Source organism: Equus przewalskii, unplaced genomic scaffold (genome assembly GCF_037783145.1).
Source record: "Equus przewalskii isolate Varuska unplaced genomic scaffold, EquPr2 contig_2335, whole genome shotgun sequence".
NCBI lineage: Eukaryota > Metazoa > Chordata > Mammalia > Perissodactyla > Equidae > Equus > Equus przewalskii.
In genome coordinates, this window is record NW_027227329.1 from 1,694 (window position 1) to 24,848 (window position 23,155).

General features: G+C 34.7%; 2 long non-coding RNA genes across 3 annotated transcripts; one reads left to right on the forward strand and one right to left on the reverse strand.

Annotated features, from left to right (window-relative positions):
• The first annotated feature begins 212 nt into the window (after positions 1-212).
• LOC139073328 (uncharacterized) lies at positions 213-8,819 on the forward strand. Its single transcript, XR_011536407.1, has 2 exons — positions 213-329; positions 5,238-8,819. It is a non-coding gene; the product is annotated as an uncharacterized lncRNA (long non-coding RNA).
• A 3,975-nt stretch (positions 8,820-12,794) lies between these two features.
• On the reverse strand, positions 12,795-22,420 carry LOC139081300 (uncharacterized). 2 transcript variants are annotated; one of them, XR_011536409.1, is made up of 4 exons: positions 20,282-22,420; positions 18,165-18,234; positions 15,089-15,124; positions 12,795-13,203 (listed from the first exon to the last, which is right to left on the reverse strand). It is a non-coding gene; the product is annotated as an uncharacterized lncRNA (long non-coding RNA). The 2 variants fall into 2 exon arrangements; XR_011536408.1 differs by lacking the exon at positions 20,282-22,420 and having other exon boundaries at positions 18,165-18,800.
• Positions 22,421-23,155: the final 735 nt, after the last annotated feature.

Sequence of the window (23,155 nt, forward strand, 5' to 3'; positions counted from 1 at the left end):
GTGGTGACAGTGGGCATCCTTGTCTGGTTCCTGTTCTTAGAGGGCTAGCTTTCAGTTTTTCTCCACTGAGAATGATATTAGCTGTGGGTTTGTCATATATGGCCTTTATTATGTTGAGGTATTTTTATTCTATATCCATTTTCTTTAGAATTTTTATCATAAATGGATGCTGTATCTTGCCAAATGTTTTCTCTGTATCTATTGAGATGATCATGTGATTTTTTATTCATTTTGTTAATGTGGTGTATCACATTGATTGACTTGCAGATGTTGAGACCCATCCAGGAATCTCATCCCTGCATCCCTGGAATAAATACCACTTGATGATGGTAAAAGGTCTTTTTATTGTATTACTGTATTTGGTTTGTCAATCTTTGTGCTGTCCTTACCTGGTTTTGTTATCAGGGTAATTTTGGCCTCATAGAAAGTGTTAGGAAGCGTTCCATCTTCTTTGATTCTCTTACATAGTTTGAGAAGGATAGTTATTAAGCCTTCATTGAATGTTTGTTAGAATTCTCCAGAGAAGCCATCTGGTACTGGACTTTCATTTTTTGGGAGGTTTTTGATTACTTGTGTTTGGTCTATTCAAATTCTCTAATTCTTCTTGATTCAGTTTTGGGAGGTTGTATGAGTCTAAGAATTTATCCATTTCTTCTAGGTTATCCAATTTGTGGGCATATAGTTTTTCATAGTATTCTCTAATGACCCTTTTTATTTCTGCAATATCTGTTGTAATTTCTTCTCTTTCATTTCTAATTTTATTTATTTGAGCCTTCCCTCTTTTTTTCTTGGTGAGTCTGGCTAAGCATTTGTCAATTTTGTTTATCTTCTCAAAGAACCAGCTCTTAGTTTCATTGATCCTTTTTACTGTTTTTCATTTTTAGTCTCGATTCCATTTATTTCTGCTCTGATTTTTATTATTTCCCTCCTTCTGCTGACTTTGGGCTTGTTTGTTCTTCTTTTTCTAGTTCTCTTTGGTGCATTTTAAGGTTATTTATTTGAAATTTTTTTTGCTTGTTGACATGGGCCTGTATTGCTATGAATTCCCCTCTTATGACCTCTTTTGATGCATCCCATAGGAGTTGGTATGTTGTATTTTCATTTTCGTTTGTCTCCAGGTATTTTCTAATTTTGCCTTTGATTTCCTCATTGATCCAATGGTTGTTCTATAGCATGCTATTTAGTCTCCACATATTTCTGACGTTCCTAGTTTTTTTCTCATGATTGATTTCTAGCTTCATAGCATTGTGGTCAGAAAAGATGATTGGGGGTGATTTCAATCTTCTTAAGTTTATTGAGGCTTGCCTTGTTTCCCAACATATGGTCTCTCTTTAAGAATGATCCATGTACACTTGAGAAGAATTTATATTCTGCTGTTTTTGGATGGAATGCTCCCCATATATCTATTAAGTGCATTTGATCAAGTGTTTCATTTTAATCTACTATTTCCTTGTTGACATTTTGTTTGAATGATCTGTCCATTGATGTAAGTGGGGTGTTGAGGGCCCCTACTACTATTGTGTTGCTGTTAATTTCTCCCTTTGGGTCTGTTAATAATTGCTTTATATACTTTGGGGTTCCTGTATTAGGTGCATATATATTAATAAGTGTTATGAGCTCTTGGTGGAATGTCCCTTTCATCATTACATATTGCCCCACTCTGTCTCTGATTGCCTTTTTCAACTTGAAGAATGCGTTGTCTGATGTAAATATGGTAACTCCTACTTCCTTTTGTTTGCCATTAGCTTAGAGTATTATCTTCCATCCCTCCACTCTAAGCCTATGTTTGTCTTCAGAGCTGAGATATGTTTATTGGAGGCAGCACATTGTTTGGTCTTATTTTTTAATCCCTCCAGCTACTCTACATCTTTTGATTGGAGAATCAATCCATTTTCATTTAGAGTCATTATTGATATATGAGCACTGAATACTACCATTGTATCTCTTGTTTTCTGGTTGTTCTCTTTATTTGTTGTTTCTCTTTCTTTGTATTCCTGACTACCATTTCATTTCAGTAGTTTTCTGAAGACGTTTTTCTCCATTTTCTCTCTTTTTATGAACTGTGGCTTCTTCTCTGATTTTTGTTTAGTGGTTACTGTGAGGATTGTATAAAAGATAGCATTGATGAGATAGTCCCTTTTCTCATAGCCTGTTATCTCCATTAACCTAAGCAGGTTCCTTCCCTTTCCTCTCCACTTCTGAGTTATTGTTACAAATTTCTCTGTTTTTTATGATGTGAGTTTGTGACTATGTTGAAGCGTTTACCATTACTCTTGATGTTTTCTTTCCCTTTCTCATTTAATTTATAATTCAGTCTTTGCCTCTCTGTTCTGACAGAGAGCTGCAGTTTTCTGTCTATTTATCTCCTTGCTCAGAGCTTTGTAGACCTTTGTCTTTTTGTTTCAGTGTGAGGGCATCTTTAATTATTTCTTGTAGGGGAAGTCTAGTGGCAATGAACTTCCTCAGCTTTTGTTTATCTGCAAGAGGTTTTATTTCTCTATCATATCTGAATGAAAGTTTCATTGGTTATTTTTATATAAAGTTATTTCCTTCTGCCTTGCTGCTCTTAATATTTCTTCCTTGTCATTGGCTTTTGCCATTTTTACTATTTATGCCTTGGATAAAGTCTTTCAGCATTGGTGTGATTACATACTCTATTAGCTTCATATACTTTTAAATCTGGAAACTCCTTTAAATTGGGAAAGTTCTCAGGTATTATTTGTTCAAACAAGCTCTCTGTTCCTTTTTCACTCTCTTCCCTCTGGAATACCTATAATCCTTTTGTTGCTTTTCCTAGTTGAGTGGGATATTTCTTGAAGAATTTGTTCATTTTTAAAATATCTTGGTTCTGTCTCCTCCTCCACCTGTAGAATGTCTATATTTTTATCCTCTAAATCACTAATTCTTTCCTCTATAACATCTGCTCTATTTCTTAAGGGTTCTGGATTATTTTTTATTTCACTAATTATGTTTTTCATATCCAGGATTTCTGCTTGATTCTTTTTTATAGTTTCAAGCTCTTTACTGAAGATATTCATTTTATTTCTGATCTCATTATATTGTCTTTTGGAGTTCTCTTGTAAATCATTGAGTTTCTTATGAGATAGATTTTTAATTCTCTGTCATTTAGATTGTAAATCTCTGTGCCTTCAGGGTTGATTTCTGAAGAATTGTAATTTTCCTTCTGGTCTAAATTATTGCTGAATTTTCTCATGGTGTTTGACCAACTAATTTTTTGTCAGGGCAATTGTGGTATTATTAGGTTGCAGATTCCACCTGTTACTGCTAGGGGGAAGCAGAAGAAGAATTTCTGGCCACCACCCCTTCTGCTGGAAGCTGTGGGGGTAGTGTCGGCACTTGCCCTGGCCTGGAGTGGGTTCAGGCTGTTGTGTGGACTGTGCTTGGCAGGTGGGCCTCCTACTGGACTGATCTATGGCCACTTTTTGGCACTTCAGTGGCACGGTGGTCTCCCTCTCCTCATGGGGAAAGTGATCACGTGCAGGCCAACGGTTGCTACTGCCTCTTCCCACAGCCACCCCAGGACATGCTCCCTCCTTTGGTGCTTAGCAGGACTATGGGTGCCTGTGCAGGTCCGGAGTGTGCTTTCCCCAGCATTTTGACCTGCTGCACCCTCTGCTTGTGGTCTGGGGAGCTGTGCTTGATGGACTGGGCTTCTTCACTGGGACCAAGCTTGGGCCACTCCTTAGTGCCATAGGTGCTTAGTGGGCTCCCTCTCCCTGCTGGGAAAGTGATCGTGAGTGGGATAATGGCTGCCACTGCCTTTTCCCACAGCCACCCCAGGACATGTTTCCTCTTTTGGGGTTCAGCAGTACTATGGGTGCCTGCACAGGCCTAGAGTGTGCTTGCCCCAGCCTGCAGATCTGGGCCTCTGCTCATGGGCCAATGTGCTTGGTGTGTGGGGCTTCTTTGCTGGGACTGAGCTAGGGAAACTCCTTGGTGCCACAGGTGCATGGCAGGCTCCCCCTCCCCACTAGGAAAGTGATCATGAGTGGGCTAAAGCCTGCCACTGACTCCTCCTACTGTCACCCCTGTGCATGTTTCCACTTTCTGCTCACTTGTACCAGGTGGAAAGTATTTGTCTGCAAGCACAGGGCTACCAGGGGAGAGCAGGGAGTGCTCACCTATCTCTGCCACTTACTGGGTGGCCAGTCCATCCAACCTCAGGTGTAGAGCTGGGTGTGTCTCTCAGGCATCCTCTTGTGCTTCATAGGATTCCACCATTGGTCAGTGAATGTCCATTTAGTGATAGTTAAAAATGGGGAGAGACAAAGGGAACGTTTAACTCTGCCATGTTGCTGATGTCACTCCAGTTTTTATTCTTAATATACTATGAAATGTGATTTATTTTGAGTGGAAGACATTTACTATTAATTGCTGCAATTAATTATTATAATTAGTAACTATTAATAATACACAACTTTGCAGTGAAAATTTTTCAAGGATCAATAAAGATAAAATAACCATAGAGCATATGGAGAACTGCAGTATCAAAGTTCAGAGCTTTTGGGGCTTTTATTGTTAAAATATACTTTATTTCTGAAACAATAGGTTATATGTAACATCAAGGCAACTTGAAATACATTCTTTTCTTTCTTTTTTTAGTGAGATATAATTGACGTATGACATTTTGTAAATTTAAGGTGTACAACGTGTTGATTGAAGGCATTTATACATTGTAATGTGATTATCACCGTGGGGTTAGCTCATACCCTGTTTCACGTCACATGATTATATTTTTGTGGTGATAAAATTTAAGATCTAGTCTCTTGCAACTTTAAAGTATATAATACAGCATTGTTGACTACAATCACAATGCTGTACGTTATCTCCCCAGAACTCGTTCATCATCTAACTGGAAGTTTGTGCCATTTTAGCAGCCTCTCCCTATCCCCCGCCCCCAGCACCTGGTAACCACCATTCTACTCTCTGTTTCTATGAGTTCAGCTTTTTTAGAGTCCACATACAAGTGATAAATCATTGAAAATATAGATGTTATAATTGAACCAGTTGAGCAAGGTTTCATTATCTGTATTTTTCTCATTACTATTATTTCTTATCAAATTTCCACAACCCAGAGCCAGGAAAAAGATCATGGCTATTCCATAAAAATCTCTACCTTATTTTTAAACAATAGTTGCAGAACTGTAAAATTATGGAAATTTGCTTCATATACCTCCTAATTTATATTTAACTATCTTTCCTTTTTTTCCTTTAAGGAATTCAACTTGAATTTGCCATCTTTACTTTCCAAGGTTCTTAATAGGCATTAAACGAATGTATTCATGTTAAAGAAAAATAGTAAATTGAGAATTTTTATTAATTTTTACTATTTTTAAGTAATATTCCTAGAGGGAAATTTAGACAAATTATTTTCTATATCTAATATAGATCTAAGTAATAAACTAGCTCAGAATATTCTCTTTTTATAATGTGTGAAATACAGATTAAATTTTACATAGATTAATTGGAAAATATAAATATAAACCAAAAATTATTTTTGTTAAAATGAACTACTTTCATATATCATGTTTTTAACCTTGGTTCAAATAATAGTAAATCCAGAAGATATTCTAAAGTAGATGTTATAATGTTCTTAAACTTTTGAAAGGAGAAACATCTTGCCTTTTTCAAAGTATTCCTGTTTAATACTACACATATTTGTAGTATTTGTGTTCAGCAAGTGACACCTTTTGTCACTTTTAGAGGAGGAGTCCCACTCCAGCAGGAGCAGCAATCCCAGGATGTCAACTCACTTCATGGTTTGGGGTCACCAAGAAAGGTAAAAGTCACCAGGAACTGGTGATGGAACAGTGCTTTACTCACACTGGGAAGAGACAGAGTGAGATCAGCTTGTACAATGAGCCTGGGTCCCCAGTGGCCAGCAGGTCTTGCCCCACTGCCAACACAGTGTGATGGTCTGCAAGCAGCCCCCCTCCTGCTGCAAGCAAAGGATCCCATCCTTCCCTGGTGGGGTTGACATACCGAAGGCTGGGACTGTGCCTGAGAGCTATCTGAAGCACAAGCTTAAGCAAGACAAAGAAGCACATCAAGCCTGGAATAGGGAAAGAGACTCTCAAGCAAGGCCCTATGTCTAGCAAATGCTGTGAGGGCTCACCATCTCTTTTGCAAGGAAATGTTCCAGGCCCATTACAGGGCCATGCAAAGGTCAAAAGACTGCACACACAAGACTGCATTTTTCAGCAATTTGCAATCCAAAAATATTTATAAACATGATGTGTATAATAAAAGAGTACTAATTCAAAAATAGTTAATAATTTTCTTAAAATATTTTGCATTTCTCCTTTTCTTTAAAGCACCTGGTTTGGGTTATTATAAATCATATTTATTTAAACTACATTATTTGCTTTATTAGTTAAAAGATTCAGCATACTATTAATTCAGTGCTGATGAAATCTACATTTTCTTTTACAATATTATTGTCTATATTCATTATACTGTGCATTAGATCTCTATGGCTGATTTACTACTCATTTCAAGTTTGTACACTTAAATACCATCAGTCTTATCCCCCCTTCCCTGGGTAGGCCACCCTTTTACTCTATTTTTTAGAGGTTTAACCTTTTTTAGATTCCTCATATAAGTGATATCCTACAGTACTTGTCTTTCTGTGACTGACATCTTGCTTAGCTTGGTGTGCTTAAAGTTTATACAAGCTGTGGCAAATGGAAGGATATCCTCCTTTCTTATGGCTGAACAATATTCCATTGTGTATGTGTACCACTTCTTTTTTATCTATTCATCCATGATGGGCATTTGGGTTGTTTCCATATCTTAGCTATTGTGAACAGTGCTGCGATAAATGTGAGCATGCATATATCTCATCAAAATGCTGTTTTCATTTCCTTTGGGTGTACAGCCAGAAGTGGAATTGCTGGATTATATGGTAGATCTATTTTTAACTTTTTGAAGACCTTCCATTATGTTTGTCATCGTAGTTGGACCAATACACATTCCCAAGACCTATGTATAAGGGTTCCCTTTTCACCACATCCTTGCCAGCACCTGTTGTCTCTTGTCTTCTTGATGATAGCCATTCTAATAGGTGTGAGGTGATGTCTCACTGTGGTTTTGATTTGCATTTCCTTGATGACTGGTGATGTTGAACATCTTTTCATGTGTCTGTTGGCCACTTTTATTTTTGAAAAATGTCTATTTTGATCTTTTGCCCATTTTTAAAAATCAAATTTTCTGAGTGTTTTTTGTTATTAAGTTGACTGAGTTCTTTGCATATTTTGGATATTAATCCTTATTAAATATATGGCTTGAAAAGATTTCCTTCCATTCTGTAGGTTGTCTTTTCATTTTGTTGATTGTTTCTTTTGCTTTGTGGATGCCTTTGATTTGATGTAGTCCCATTTGTTGATTTTTGCTTTTGTTGTTTGTCCTTTTGGTGTTGTGTTTAAAAACTTACTGCCAAGACCAATATCACTGAGTTGCTTCCCTGCATTTTCTTCTAGGAGTTTTATGATATCAGGCCTCATATTTAAGTCTTTGATCCATTTCAAATTAACCTTTGTGAGTGGTGTGAGATAGGGGTCTAATTTCATTGTTCAGCATGTGTTTCTTCAGTTTCCCCAGCACCTTTTATTGGAGACTATCCTTTCCCCATTGGGTATTCTTGGCTCTCCTGTTGAATATTAGTTTTCTGGATATACTGGGATTTAGTTTTGGGTCATCTATTCTGTTCCATTGGTCTATATGTCTGTTTTTGTGCCAGTACTACACTGGTTTTATTAACATGGCTTTGTAGGATGGTTTGAAATCCAAAAGTGTGATCCTCTGGCCTTGTTCCTTTTTCTCAGGATTCTTCGGCCATTTAGGGTCTTTCGTGGTACCATGCAAATTTCATGATTGTTTCCTCTATTTTCGTGAAGAATGCCTTTGGTATTTTGATGAGGACTGCATTGAATCTGTAGATGGCTTTGAATAGTATGGCCATTTTAACAGTATTAATTCTTCCAACCCATGGACATGGGATGTCTTTTCATTTGTTTGTGTCTCTTCAATTTCTTTCAGCAGAGTCTTGTAGTTTCATTGTACGAATGTTTCATTTCCTTGGTTAAATTTATTCCCAAATATTTTATTGTTTTTGATGCTATTGTGAATGGGATAGTTTTCTTTATTTCGTTTTCAGATGCTTAATCATAAATGTAAATGAATGCAATTGATTTGTGTATGTTGATTTTGTATGTTGCCATTCTACCAAAATTGTTAATTAATTACAACCATTTTGGGGCTGAGTTTTGAGGGTTTTCTATATATAAGATCATATCATCAGCAAACAGTGACAATTTTACTTCTTCCTTTCTGATTTGGATGCCTTTTATTTCTTTGTCTTGCCTAATTGCTCTAGGTAGGACTTCCTGTACTATATTGAATGTGAGTGGTGAGAATGGAGATCCTTGTATTGTTTCTTAGAGGAAATAATTTCATTTTTTCTCCACTGAGTATAATGTTAGCTGCAGGTTTGTTGTATATGGTCTTTATTATGTTGAGGTATGTCCCTTCTATACCTGATCTGTTAAAGGCCTTTCTCATGAAAGGATGTTGTATTTTGTCAAATGCTTTTTCTATGTCTATTGTGATGATCATGTGATTTCTATCTTTCATTTCATTGATGTGCTGTATTACATTTACTGGAAATATGCATTTTGATATATTAATGTTTTATCATTTAATACAATTTGTAAGCAATTGCATAGACATTTACAATCCCAAATGTTTGTAAAATAAATATATAATATAAAATTAAATTATATATTATGTACAGTATAAAATATATATATTTGTGTGTGTCTGTGTGTCTGTGTACACTTCATACTCATTGTCAACTTTGTCTTAATCATACCATCTAATTGCTTAGATGGGGAGAACCCTTATGTAAGAGAATAAGCTGATGTTACTAACTTATATGTATTTATGCCTTCTGAGATCGTATAAAAAATAGCACATATACTCCCTGGCCTGTCTGAGTTGGTTGTACAACTTATGCATATAAGGTTTTCCCTCCATAATTGTTTTCTTGATAGAAAAAAAGAGAAAAACTAATTCTACATTCAGCCTTTGTTCTTCTTCATTTAGTCATGCAATACGTGAGCGTAAGTACTAGTGATAAAGCATTTATTCTTCTTCAACTTCTGCACCAATTATTTTTCCTCAGTTCTTACATTCTTATGTTGTTTCAATTCAAAATATACTGACAGATTCACAATGCAAACTTAGTCTTTGTTTATCTAGTTATAGATATTCAAAACTACCAGAATAGTCAGATGGTACTTCAAATGCACATGAATAGTATAAAACATCTTTTCTTATCTAAAAAGCTTTTTTTGTGGTCATAAAATTCTTTATTTTGATTACTTCAATTAAAAGAGAAAATAAAAAATATTTTTGGTGTTTTGACAACGTTGGGAAGGTAATTCTAAGTTGTAATGATAAGCAATAACAATAAAAGTATATTTGGAGAAACATAGGAATGGTTTAGCCTCAGGTGTATATAGATGAATAGCATAAGCTGACACATTGAAGACATTGATAGATCTCTATCTTTCTAAGTCAAGATATGCATTTAATTTTTAAAAATCTGCATTATATTATTACTTTAGTGAAGCTGTAATTTCAGTGAGAAGTACATTAAATAACCTCAAACAATATATTTCATTATGCTGAATTAGCTTCTTTTCTACCTATTTTGACTTTTTCAGCTTGACCTTAAACTACAGAGAGTAACTACAAATTTAAGAACATAAATAGAATACTACAATGATAACAATTATCAGGTCTATTAAGGAGAATTATAATAAACAACAAGCATATTTTGTGTTATTTATATGCGTCAATGAGTCAGATAAAATACCCTCAAAAAACCTGTCAGCTATTATTCTTATCAATTTATAGATCAGATACCATAGTTGGATGACGGATAAGCGATCTGTTGACCTTCTCAGGGCTGGACAACGAGCTGGAACTTGAATGCACTTCGGTCAAATTCCAGACCCAAGTTCTTTGCAGCATGCTGTTCTCTTAATAATGCAATCTTTTAGTTCTCAATCATTTGTTTCATGTTTCTGTATAAACAATGTATGATAAAATTAATCACTCTTTCGGAGAAATGAGGGCTGGTGGAGAATAAAACATTTAATACACCTTAGAACGAAAGTTCTTTATTCACGTCTTCTCTTCTTATCCTTCCTAAGAATTATAAATGTTGAAATGAATATTTATTAGTGTAAATTATTTGTGAGAATTTTTGAGAATGTGTTTTAAACTTGCTTTTTCGTCTAAAACCAAAGACAAAAATACATTGCTACCTTCTATAACCTGTCAGCAACTCGAAGTTTATTATCATTTATAACTGAGTATTTAATGTTACATGCATTGTAGAGCTTAGGTAGAAATCTATGTTTTAACACAAATTTGAAAATGTAACTCTAAAAGTCAAATCCTGGTTCAATTAAATAATTTAAAATATTAATTTGGGATATACTATATAGATCTGTGTTTTAGGTATAAATCAGGAGTAACAACAATGATTAAATATGAAAGCATACTAATTTCTGAAATCACGCATAGGCAATAAATAGTGCAATAAAATATTTAAATATCTAAAAATGAGAAAATTTAAGGTAGAATCCGTATCTCTAGAATCAGTATCTTGAACTCCCTAATCTCATCATATTTTGTTTCTCCACTGAGCAGCATGACCCTCATGGCCTGATTAGGGTTGCAGGCATTTACGTTTGATACACTAGAGGGCGGGGATTCTGTTTTGTTTATATTTCCTTGGGCATCACTCCAGCAGGAGTCTTGCTCAAAATTGCTACCAAGCAAGAATCTGACATGTGGAATATCCGTCTCATTCCAGCTTTGAGAGTGAACATTCAAGGAGGTTTCTTATACGCCTTTGTATTCGGTAGCCAACTGTTCTTGGGTTCTGGTCTGGAGTCAAATATTCTTAGATTCTAATGTTTAAATGATACCAAGAGTTTTCTTCTCAATCTGAGAAACCAAGAAACTGTGGCCTTCCAATGTCAAAGTGTTTTGCTGGGTCAAATACCTTAAAATCTGTACAAACCAGTTAATTGAGCACAGCTCAAGAATACTTATGATTTTCTATCTACAGAGGCATTGCTACTTTGATATATGTTCTCAAATAAAAATGCCTCATGTGGCAGCTCAGTGTGTTATTTTTATACTTGTGTTTCTAATGTTTTGAATTTTTTAAATGTCTCTATGTGTGGTGTCTAAAATAAAACTTTACTTGAATTGCTGTGTAAAAATCTAGATCGCACTTGTCAAAATGGTCAAGAAGTGTGTTCCTCGATTTAAAAAAAGCTTATACATTATATTTATTTTTCAAGAACATTTCAAATCTCCACTTGATCATGCCTTATATGGACTTATGTTTTCTCCTCACTATTTTTCTTAAATTTTTGTACATTTGATTTATGTGGTTTTAAGATAATTTACTTTGAATTTTAATTTTTATTCAAATTCTAGAATATGGGTACCATAGGATCTCATATTTGTAAATCCAAGCAAACACCATGTGTCAAGATATCCTAATTTGAACAGAACACTTTGTTTTTAATTGTACAAGTTGTTTTTCTTAAGTAATGAATAGAGAAAACTTGACGTGGCAGATGGTGGGTGGGTGGACCCCCTGTAGGCACAAACTATCTTGGAAAACTAGAAGCCGTGGAGGATTCTGGATAAATTGGCAATTGAGAGGATGATCTGTCGACAAAGAGGTTGGTGTGAAATCAGGAATTTGAATCCAATCTTGATGGAACTCAAATACTGTTTCTTAGAATTGGGTTACTGTTTTAAGCATGATGATTGAACACTTACTTTGTTATATGCTGTGTTTTCATGATTAATAGCTTTTGAGATAGTTATCCATCATCCATACTTCTTGCATTCACTTGTTAACTAGAGAAGCTTTGCAAAAGACAGTGCTTGTAAATATATTTATTTGGTATAAAGAAGTGTTTTCAGTGTTTTATATGTTTAAATATGTTAGGGAAATGGAGAGTTGCTAAAGTACATACAGACAGAAGAAATATGAATACATAGACACATACATATATATCTATACGCAAAAGTTTAAGGTAAAATAATCCAGATATGACAGTAAAATTTTGGTCTTAATAAGATTAATCAGGTGTCATATTTTTAATCTTGATACTTTCTCAGTATTTTACAATATAGGAAGAAACAGTGTTACCTATATCATATATGGCATGTATGTATATTAAATGAGACAATGTATGTAAAGGTCTTCAGTCAGTGGCTTTCATATTATACATACTCAGCAAGTGGTGCTCATCATTATTAATAAGAAGACTGAAAGGCTAAAATAAATGTTTTAATTAGTTTTATCTGGCTACACAGCTGAATATGAATTTAAAATATTTTAATGTTCACTCTGAACATTTATATTTATATTGTGTTACCATAACACAAAATAACTCAGCAAATTTTAAAATATTAAAACTTCTTCACCCTTACTAGGAACAAAAATGTCTGATGATTTAGACTATTGGCTCTGGAAACATGATCTTGGATCAGATTCCTGATTTGTCACCTAAGAAACTCATCATATTGAACATATTATTTAATCTTTTCAGGTCTCAGATTCTTCATCTGTAAAATTAAGATGACACCAGTGACTACATTATAGAGTTGTTATGAGGATTATACGTATAAATATACATAAACCATAGTCTGAAAAAGATTCATCATGCAATAAATGTTAGTTACAATTTTAATTAATGTTATGTTTTAACACTTTACTAAGAGATAAATGAAATTTTCTTAGTCATTTTCCGTATTATATAAGATGATCTGAATATTCAACATTTGGAGGGCATGTTTACACATGAATTCACTGAAAATTTGATTATTTGGCATTTAGAAAACTTGCCCTGAGAGATTTTGGACATCAATTTAACGAGAGTAATTAAAACCAACAGAAATAAGGGGCCAGTGCAGTGTCGTGCTGGTTGAGTTCACATGCTCCACTTCCGCAGCCTGGTGTTTGCAGGTTTGGATCCTGGGTGGGAACCTACGCACTGCTCCTCAAGCCATGCTGTGATGGCATCCCACATACAAAATAGAAGAAGATTGGCATAGACGTTAGCTCAGGACCAGGCTTTCTCACTAAAAAAAGAAAACCAAAATAACACCAACAGAAATAAAAAACTGAAATTCACCAAAAGTTCTTTTATAAGAGTGTTTGAGTAGAAGAAGTCCATAGTTGCTAAGTCATTTTGTAAAAAGAAAAGAATAAAGAAAACAATGATTTCAAATATGAGCTATAAAGCAAATGCCATAAAGTGTAAAGATATTCATTGAGAGTATGATCTAAGTGCTTCTAATATAGGAACACAAGAGACCGCATTCCTGGAAAAACCAGAAGAGATGCATTTATCGAAAAGTGTTTAATATTTCTTCAAGAGAATGCAAGGAAGCCAGTAATTCTAAGACAATAAAACAACCATGTGTAGTAATCTGTTGAATATCTATTAGTTATGTCCAATTTCTGTATCCTGATAATGTAGACATAATCTCAGCTGTGGTTTTTAAAAGTAAGATAGATCAAGTGGCATCATATATCAAGACTTCAAATGAGAAAAAAAAAAATCACAAAGAATAGAATTACTGAGGGAGGGATGTAGCTAATTGAAGATGATTGCTTCAAAATGAAAAAGAAGTAAACAAACAAAATTAAACTACTTTATTTTTGGGAAATGGGCCCAATGCATTGCCTCTTTAAATTCTTACAGCAATTCTTAAGATAGGTAGTACAATTCTCATTCATGTGTGATAAGACTTGACATATAAAAAGTTCAAATAATTCATCAAAGGTCACACAAAAAATCACTGTCAAGACACAATTGCTACCAAACTCTGTGTGTTTGCTGTTACCCACATAAGCAGAAACTGCTACTACTAGGGGAAATATTTGGATATGATGGCACAGCCCAAGGAAAGACCCGATGAGTTCCCTTAGTATCTGTCAGTAATCCTCCACTAGTCACTGAAATAGTACATCTTAAAAGCCAACAGCATATTTATTCCTATTTTACATTAATTATTTTCTTCCTCACTACTAAAAGAACATATTTCCTTATTATTTGGAACATAACGGAAAAGAGTTTTTGATGTTTAAGTAAAAGTATTATTGGAGAAAGAAAATAAAAGATACATATCCAATGATTTACACCACTTATTGAATTCCTAGCATGTGTCTGGCAACTTAGATACATGAACCAGAAGCTACAACCACCTGATCAGACCAGTGTCTATTTTATAGACTAGTAAATGGAAGTTTAGTAAATCTAGATATTCCCTGAAAACATGCAAAATGAAGGAGGCAGATTTAAGTGTCAAACACAGATGTTTGATTTTATAGTCTGTGAACTTTTAAATGAATCTTACCCATGATAAATTTAGTTTCTCCAAAGTAGCACATTATAATAAAGTATTTCTCTCTGAAGAAGAATCATACCAGTACAATCCCTGTACTTTCAATCTCAAGTAGTGGTTAATGTGGTTAGAAGAAGAAATTACCATAGTACATGTCATTGTATCAAAAGTGGAAATAGTTCCTTGGGGCTGGCCCCATGGCGAGTGGTTAAGTTCGTGCGCTCCGCTGCAGGCGGCCCAGTGTTTCGTCAGTTCGAATCCTGGGCGCGGACATGGCACTGCTCATCAGACCACGCTGAGGCAGCGTCCCACATGCCACAACTAGAAGAACCCACAACGAAGAATACACAACTATGTACCGGGGGGCTTTGGGGAGAAAAAGGAAAAAATAAAATCTTTAAAAGAAAAAAAAAAGTGGAAATAGTTCCATAGGATTAGTTTAGCATGAATAACCCAACAAAAATGATTGTGTGAGTGAGAGAGGAGGTAAGGAAAGAAGAATGACTATGAGGGTAATGAAAACAAATTTCATATATTCACTGCATTTGAATTAGAGAATCTGGGACATAGGAGAAGTCGAATATGAATTTGTAGTCAATGTAAAATTGCTACTTACCTGAAGCATGAAACTTCATCACCCTCATCTTAGCTCCTAGAAATCCAGAGTTATTAATGATTAGGAAATTATCTTTCCCTGAATTTCAGCCAAAACATTTAACTCAATAACCCACAACGTTGGTTAAGTGCCGTGTAAAGAAATGTTTCCCTTTACGGGAACCATCAAAGTGAAGGAATGGTCCTTTACTTTGCTTTATTGCCCACAGTGGTTGCCAATTAATTTTATTATAACACTCATAAGTTTTAGCGCTTTCCTATAAGATCCTCTTCAGATTTTACCCTCTTGGTTTTGAGCTTTTCACTGTACTTAAATTTAATTTCCCTATTTGTATGAATACTTCAATTTCCTCCCCCCTCCTTTTTTTTTTGAGGAAGACTGGCCCTGAGCTAACCTCTGTGTCCATCTTCCTCTACTTTATAAGTGGGATGCCTGCTACAGCATGGCTTGATAAGCAGGGTGTAGGTCGACACCAGGGATCTGAACCAGTGAACCTGGGGCCGCCAAAGCAACGCACAGGAACTTAACCACTACACCAGTGGGCTGAGCCCTCAATTTTCTTTTAATAAAATATATACTTGGTTTTAAAACAACATTGTTGATTTATTTTTCCATCAACCAAAGTTAAAGATAGCATTTTGCATTTAAAATTTATTTTAATTTTGAATTCTTTTAAATATATAGTACAGTACGGAATTTGATAGAAATTAATATAACATGACCCAATGAACCCTAAGTTAAATTTAAAATATTGAAATATTATATATATTTTAGATATGAGGAAATTTACAGTTATATCTAAAGCCACATGAAATTTATTATTTTTCAAGTCCCAGATCCAAGATGATAAATGACAAGGCTAGATCATGTCAGACCTTGCAAACAGTTTAAAAAATACTTAGTTTTAAATGAAAATTTGATGATAAATCATTAGACAGTTTTGTGCAGAGCAGTAGTATGACCTGACACATTTCAGTGGAACCAATCTACTATTATATTTAGAAAAGACAAAGGTGAGGAAGAAGATTGACCAAATAGGGGGCTATTGTAATTATTTTAGGGAGAAATAATGGGATTGAAACAGAATGGTAATTGTGGAAGTGAGTAATCAAAGTAATTGAGGAGTAATCAAACTGAATATGGAAATTGTCTTATTGATTTATCTGATTGATGGATTCTGTGATGTTGCAGTAAGAGGGTAAGGAGACAAGGCAAGCATAGTTCTGCTTTCCTGTTTTGTTTTGTTTTGTCTACTTTGGTCCTCTGAATCTGGAAGGGTGGTGTTAGGTGTTACCATGAACTGTGACAGGGAAAATTATGATTAGATCAGCTTATGAAGAAAGGCTTAAGAAAGCATTAAGGTGTTTTAGGATATTTTTCTTTGTCTTTTGGGGTCTTCAATTTACATAAAACATTTCTACGTAAGGATTTGTTCTTATTTCCTGTCCTAGTCTATGTGTTAAGCGAAATCTGTAGGGGAGGGCAAATGTGAAAATGCATCACAGATGTGAATGAAAATGAAGGGTATTGAACCCTGTAGCATTCATTGTTAGAATGCATATGTTACAAATATGCAAATCGTATATGTATTAAACTCTTTCTATTTTTCCTAATAGATTTCTTTAAGAAAGAATATCAAATTGCTGAGGTCCCTAAAGCATTTTTAAAACATGTCTTATATTCAGATTATTTTGTGATTATTTGGTTCCGAAGAACTAAAACTCATTAAGAAATAATGCCTCAAGAAGGAAAGTATAAGTGCTATTCCAAAAATGTGTCTGCAGAAAACTTTACCGCTAGATGAGTGCAGCTGATGTTTCCTCCATTTCTCTCCTCTGGGTCTTCCTACACACTGTTTTACTTACCACCCCAAACAACTGAATTCCAGGCATCTTCCCCTATGTGGAAATACCTGTTATGACAGCCCAATATAGGATGTTAGGCTGTGAGTGTGCATCAACTTTTGAGCTTGGATCTTTGCAGACAAAATTCACATTTGGGAAGTGAAATCTAATTAGTTCAGAGTGGCCGAGTTAGCACTCTACAGTGGTGAAGGCGATAGTGTGATGGAGTACTTCAGGAAGGCAGTGTTTTTGCTAAGAAGGAACTGTAAGTGAGGAGCAAGTTATTACTATCTCTAGTGTAAAATATAAGCAAAATAACTTTACCATAAAAAATAAGCAGAAAAATAATTTATTGATTATCATAAAAATATCCTGTTTTTAATGCAACTTTCAGAGGTAGTATTGGTTATTAATTGTCATTGTTTACCCTTTTGCTTTATTTCTTAATAAATTCCCAGAGACGTAACTCAGGTTAGTTCTTAACAATGACGTAAAACATACCGTTCTGGAGACATGAATATTAGAATTGGTGCCACAAAAAGGTTCATTTTTCAGTTTGCTGAGAAATGGGAGCTGAATTTCTTCAACTGTTTTTAAGTTACATCAACTGTGAAATAATTATGTTTCTCCAGCTCCTATAGGAGTTTTTGCTGTGCAATAATTTGAAGTGCAGAAGGTCTAAAATTGCAGATATCTCATGCACTTATTCCTCTCTAAGCTACTGTGCAAATTTAGAGCAAAAAGCTATAGTGATGTTTTCAAACACTGATTTTCACACATATATTCATAACCAAATCCAGTCTATAAGAAGTACATGAGTACTCACAAAATGCTAACACGAAAATTTATGAGAATGGCTAACAATCTCCTTCCTATCTTAGTGTAACAAATATTCAATTAAAGTTATTATTCTTTAAATATTAATACTACAAAAATTATGATAAAATTTGAATATATAACAATATTAGCTTTCATTACTATTTCTTGGAATTCCATTAGGCAATTAATAGCAAATTGTTAATATATTATGCCTCTAATTTTCCCAGAATCATAAACTGAATTTTGCTTTGAAAAGGCACAATGTTGATATATAGCTTAGTATTTACGTTAATATCTTTCTTATCACAATTTTCCATTTATTTAAATTGTATTTGCATAAAATATATCACATTAATTAATGTGACCTTTATAATCATAGATATTACCCAGAGAACATTCCTTCTCACACTTACACTCTTCTGGCATCTTCAGAGTCTCTTTTGTTATTGGATCTTTCTGCATTCCATTGTTTGCTGTTCTCAACTATAATACAACCAAGTAAAAATGTAAAATTATTTAATCTAGCTGACAATTCTATATCTCAAACATTCCTATTCTTTAGTTAACAAATCTCTTGAATCTGGTTTCCTTAACTTCTGATAATCTGGGTTCAGTACCCTTCTAGATACATATTACCTCATTCAGATTCAGGTTTAATTCCTGATTCAGCTTCAAGAAACATTTATTAAGCACTTACATTAAGCTTTAAAGTATATAATATTATCTTTAATTCTTATATGAGGGTTTATTATTCATGTACCTATTAAACAGGAGAGTAAGTATCTTCAGAAATTTGAAAGCATTTGGCCTAAGCAGAGCTATATATTTGATTTAGGTTTTGCTGTGTATTAGTCAGAGTCTAATCATGACAGAGAGTCACACAAAATTTGAGAAGGGAAAGTTTAATACAAAGAATGATTCTCCACAAGAACAGATTAAAGTGGTAGGGAATTGGCTGGTAAGATGTAAAGAGAACTGTAAAGTTACAGAAAGAGCAGGTATAAGAAGCAATCACTACACCTACAGCCAAGACCGAGCACCCAGGGAAGAGACGCCCTGGACTGAATCAGACCTCGTTGGAGAATTCTATTTTTCACACTGGCTACTACGCTTTCCTTACTTAGATATTTCAGATAAGATTTGTAGTTTTCTTTGTGGCCATCTTTTCTTCTCCATACTTATTGCCAAAACTTTTGTGTAGTTTTGATCATTTTAAAGCTCTACTATTTCTGCGGACTCCAAATAGTTATTTATTACCCACTGGATTCAATTGAAATTATTGTGTGTTTTTTGTAGTGGAAAGAATATGGACAACTAAAGATAAGGAGATCCCTTTTATGAGTCTTAGTACTGTCACTTGCATATCACGTTACTCTAAATAAATAATTTTCCCTTCCAGATTTTAGTTTCTTCCTCTCAAATTGAGTGAGGAAGATTCAGATGTGCACTTCTAATTTCTACGTAGAAAGGTAAAGAATCAGTAGATAAAGTAGTCCATATTGTTACTGCTCTTCAATATTTCTAATTCTCTTTCCCACCTGGGCACGTCAGAGGACTGAAGCTTCTAGTCACCTTGACGTGTGACATAGCCAGATGACTTCATTGACTAATGAACTGTGATCTGAAGTATGAATGCCATTTCTAGATGAAAGCAGTTAAGATATCTTGCCATGCCACTGTGATCTTATGAGTTCATTACATGGATTCATACAGTGGTGCCCCAGATCAAAGCAACCTAAAATAATAAGCCCACATAGGGGATAGCATCTATAGCGGGTTGCCCTAACCACAGTGGACATTATGTAAATGAGAAATGAGTGGACATTATGTATTTTAAGCAACTAGCTTGTTTGATATCACAGCATAACTTATAAAAGATTTTACAAAATCAATGTAGCTAGACAAGAACCCAGAAGGATAGTTATATAGGCAGATAGAACAATAGAAGGTAACACTTATTCAGCACATATGATTATGCCTGGTACCACTCTAAGAGTTGTACCTAAATTGTCTATTTACCCCATCCATTTAAAAAGGTAAATTTATGATTCCTGTCTTATGCTGCTGATAAGAAGAAGGTTTAAGTAATTTCCCCAAGTTCACAGATTACAAAATGAATTGACAGGACCCATATTCTGAAAACACAGTTCTTGCTCTTAGCCACTGATGAGTAGATAGCTAAATAGAACATTTCAAATAACATATTTGAGTGGTACAGAAAAGGAATTTTCTGTTTAAGAGGGAAGTTTCTCACTTGTAACATGGCTTGGGTTTGGCCAAAAGTAAATCATCAATATATCGTACTTTTCAATTCCAAGTAACTCGTCTATTACATGTTAAAACCACTATGTGAGAAGATATAATAATTTCTTGAAAGTTAAGTAATAACTTAGTAAAATAAATACATATTGAATAATGTTCTTGATTGATTGAATGATGTTTCAATCTGTCCTCCAACAATTGTCTCTTAACACTCATTAAAACACTTGCAGCTGACAAAGCCTTAGGGAATTTAGCCAAATCTACTAACCTGAAATAACAATCCAAGAACACTTCAAGTGAAAGTCAAATCTGGGTGAAAAATATGATATTTATTATTGACTACTTTGCAAATTAACAATTATTTTAAAATTAAAACAAAATTTGGTTTTGGCCTAGAAAATGTAAATCTTTTTAAGCATTTACAGTGAAGTACAATATACTGTCACCTTAACAGAAATTGTGCTACTTGAATTCAGTGGTAACATTATATCAGAACTCATAGTGGAATAATCTTCTACTAAAGTAAATAGAAAAACAAGAAACAATGCTTTCAGACAAGTTATCTTCTTATGTTTCAACATAAGGGGATAAGAAGCCCAATGAAAAGATTAAAAAAAAAAAAAGAAGAGAAGAAAGATAACTTTGGTAAATTTCACTGCAGGTACTAAAGCTATTTTGAAATATTGTGCATAAGTCATGTAAAGGAAATTTGGCAATATATCGATGTTTGTCATCTCCATGAAATCAAATGCAAAAATTAAAGTTTATTCTAGGGCATCAAAATGACGGCAATGACAGATGCAATAGAATGATAAAGATGTAACCAATAATTAATGAAGACACTGTTAACAGTGAAAAGAAGGTATATGATGACATAGTCTTTGTTGTAAGTTCTAACTTATAATCAGTTGTATTGTCTACAGGAATCACATACAAAGCTGGGAGTGCTCAGAAGTCACAGTCTTTTGAAGAGTTGATAGCTTAGATAAGTTATACTCTGGATTAGATTTGGTCTGATGCAAAGGGATGTCTCATCACTGAATCCACTTCTGCAGCCTTTGCTTCCCTGATTAGCAGAACAGCTGTTTTCACGCACACAGGCAGACACACACATGTACACACACACACACAAAGATAGGCTTCTGAAATGACTTGATAGAAAACCTAGAAATCTTTCAAATAATCTAAATATACACAAGTAGTCATCATGAGAAACACTTTATTGGCTTCTAAATTTACTTCCTTATATTAACGTGAAGCAGATTAGCGTAAGAATTTAATCAAGTGGAAATCTACCTCATAAAGCATAATCTGTAAACAGGAATATTGATTAAGAAAAGGTTATCTTATTTCTAGATAGAATCAAATTAAAAGTACAGAGGGACCAAAGTCAATTGAAAATTTTCATGTTTTCCAATGGAATACCTTTGAATATTTGGGAATCATGAAGATGTTTTTATCAGGGAAAATTACTAACATGAGTATTTGAGATTTCTCATCACCGTCTTATGTAAAAACTATGGAGCAAACATGAAGACAAAGTAGAACAGAAGATAAATGAAAATACAGACAGGCAAGGGGACTTCATGGGTAAATTCAATTATCTTTGTTAAAAGTAGACTATTTAGCATGTATGTTTTCTTCCTCTTCTCAAAAAGGTACTTGGAAATAATTTTTAAAAAATTTTAGCATCCCTGGGACATAAGAGAGGTTGTCTCAATACAGCGGAATTTTGAGGAATTTCTGGGAGATATGAAGCAGATGGGAACAGATGGAGGGCAAAGCTGATCAGTGCAGAATAGCCTTTGATTCAAAGCAGGCAAAAGGGGAAAACCTGGAGGAATAAGTGAGCAGATTTTCTAAACTGAGCCCTGAAAACAATCAAAGCTCAGAACAGAAGGGACTGGAAACAAGGCAAGCTGGGTAATAAGGTAGAAAGTGAAGGGATTCAGATTCTGAGCTAGTCATTCCCACACAAGTTGACTTGTACAATCCGAGTTGCCAGGGACTATTAAAAATGAACTGAGGGATATGGCACTGAAATCTGTCAATGTTGGCAGCAGAGACAAAGAGGAGAAGGGATTTACCACAGCAAGCATTTGGGTGCCATTAATAAAACTTGGAAGACAAAAATGATTTAACATATTTGGAAAACATCCTGAATGATGTGGTATTTCCTTTCTTATTGAATCCCAAGAACTACGACTCTAAGTGGACTCAAACAACCCTAACACCTCAGAGTTTGGAAGATTGCGCTGCCTGGGGAATAGATGAGGAGATGAAGTACAGGACTTTTAAGGTTTCCTCCAGGGACCAATACGCTGAATAGTTAACCATAGGCTATGCACTCAGGCTTCATTTGGTGTGAAAAGCAACTTAAAAGGGATCATGCCATTTAAGGGAATTCATAGGCAATCTCCTGATTGAAGAAGTTTACCATCTATTGGAAGACTTCTAAACAGACCCAAACTCTCATGTCAAACACCTCACTCAACCAACACACACATAAAAATTCCACTAGACAAAGCCCCTGACAATTCATTAATGTGGGATTGGATTACCAGGATGGATGTGGAAGTGATCTTTGTCACAAATTTGTGCTTGGGTGGATGATGAAATAGGAAGAACATCTATTTATTCATTTTAGTTTTTTGAAAAGTTAATGAGCTTTTAAAAAGGACATGTAAAAGCTTTACACATCGTATAACCCCAGTAATATTTATTAACTTCTTTTTCACTAAGTCATAGAAGGCAGCCTGATAATAATTTAGGCCTGCATAACTGAAGAGACGCTAAGGTTGATCAGTCATATGAGAAGAAAGCACTTGCTTTGGAAGATAAGTATTGGGACACTGACCAATAGGGGTGGGATTGCCTTATTGAACATTCTGTTCATTTTGATGATATCCTTTAGAATTAGTGTGCCATTTTTGTTCTCTTGGAGCAAACACATTTGACAGAAACACAAAATAATGTCAGAATGTATGGTCCAGGATGTGGAATTAACCTTCTAACTGATAACCTTCTAATTGATAGCTCCAATTGTCCCAGAGAAAAATGCCAAGAAAATGAGAGGATCCTGCCTTAGGGACAAGAGGGTGACATCAGCACACTAGATGTTTACTGCAACAGATTTGCTCAC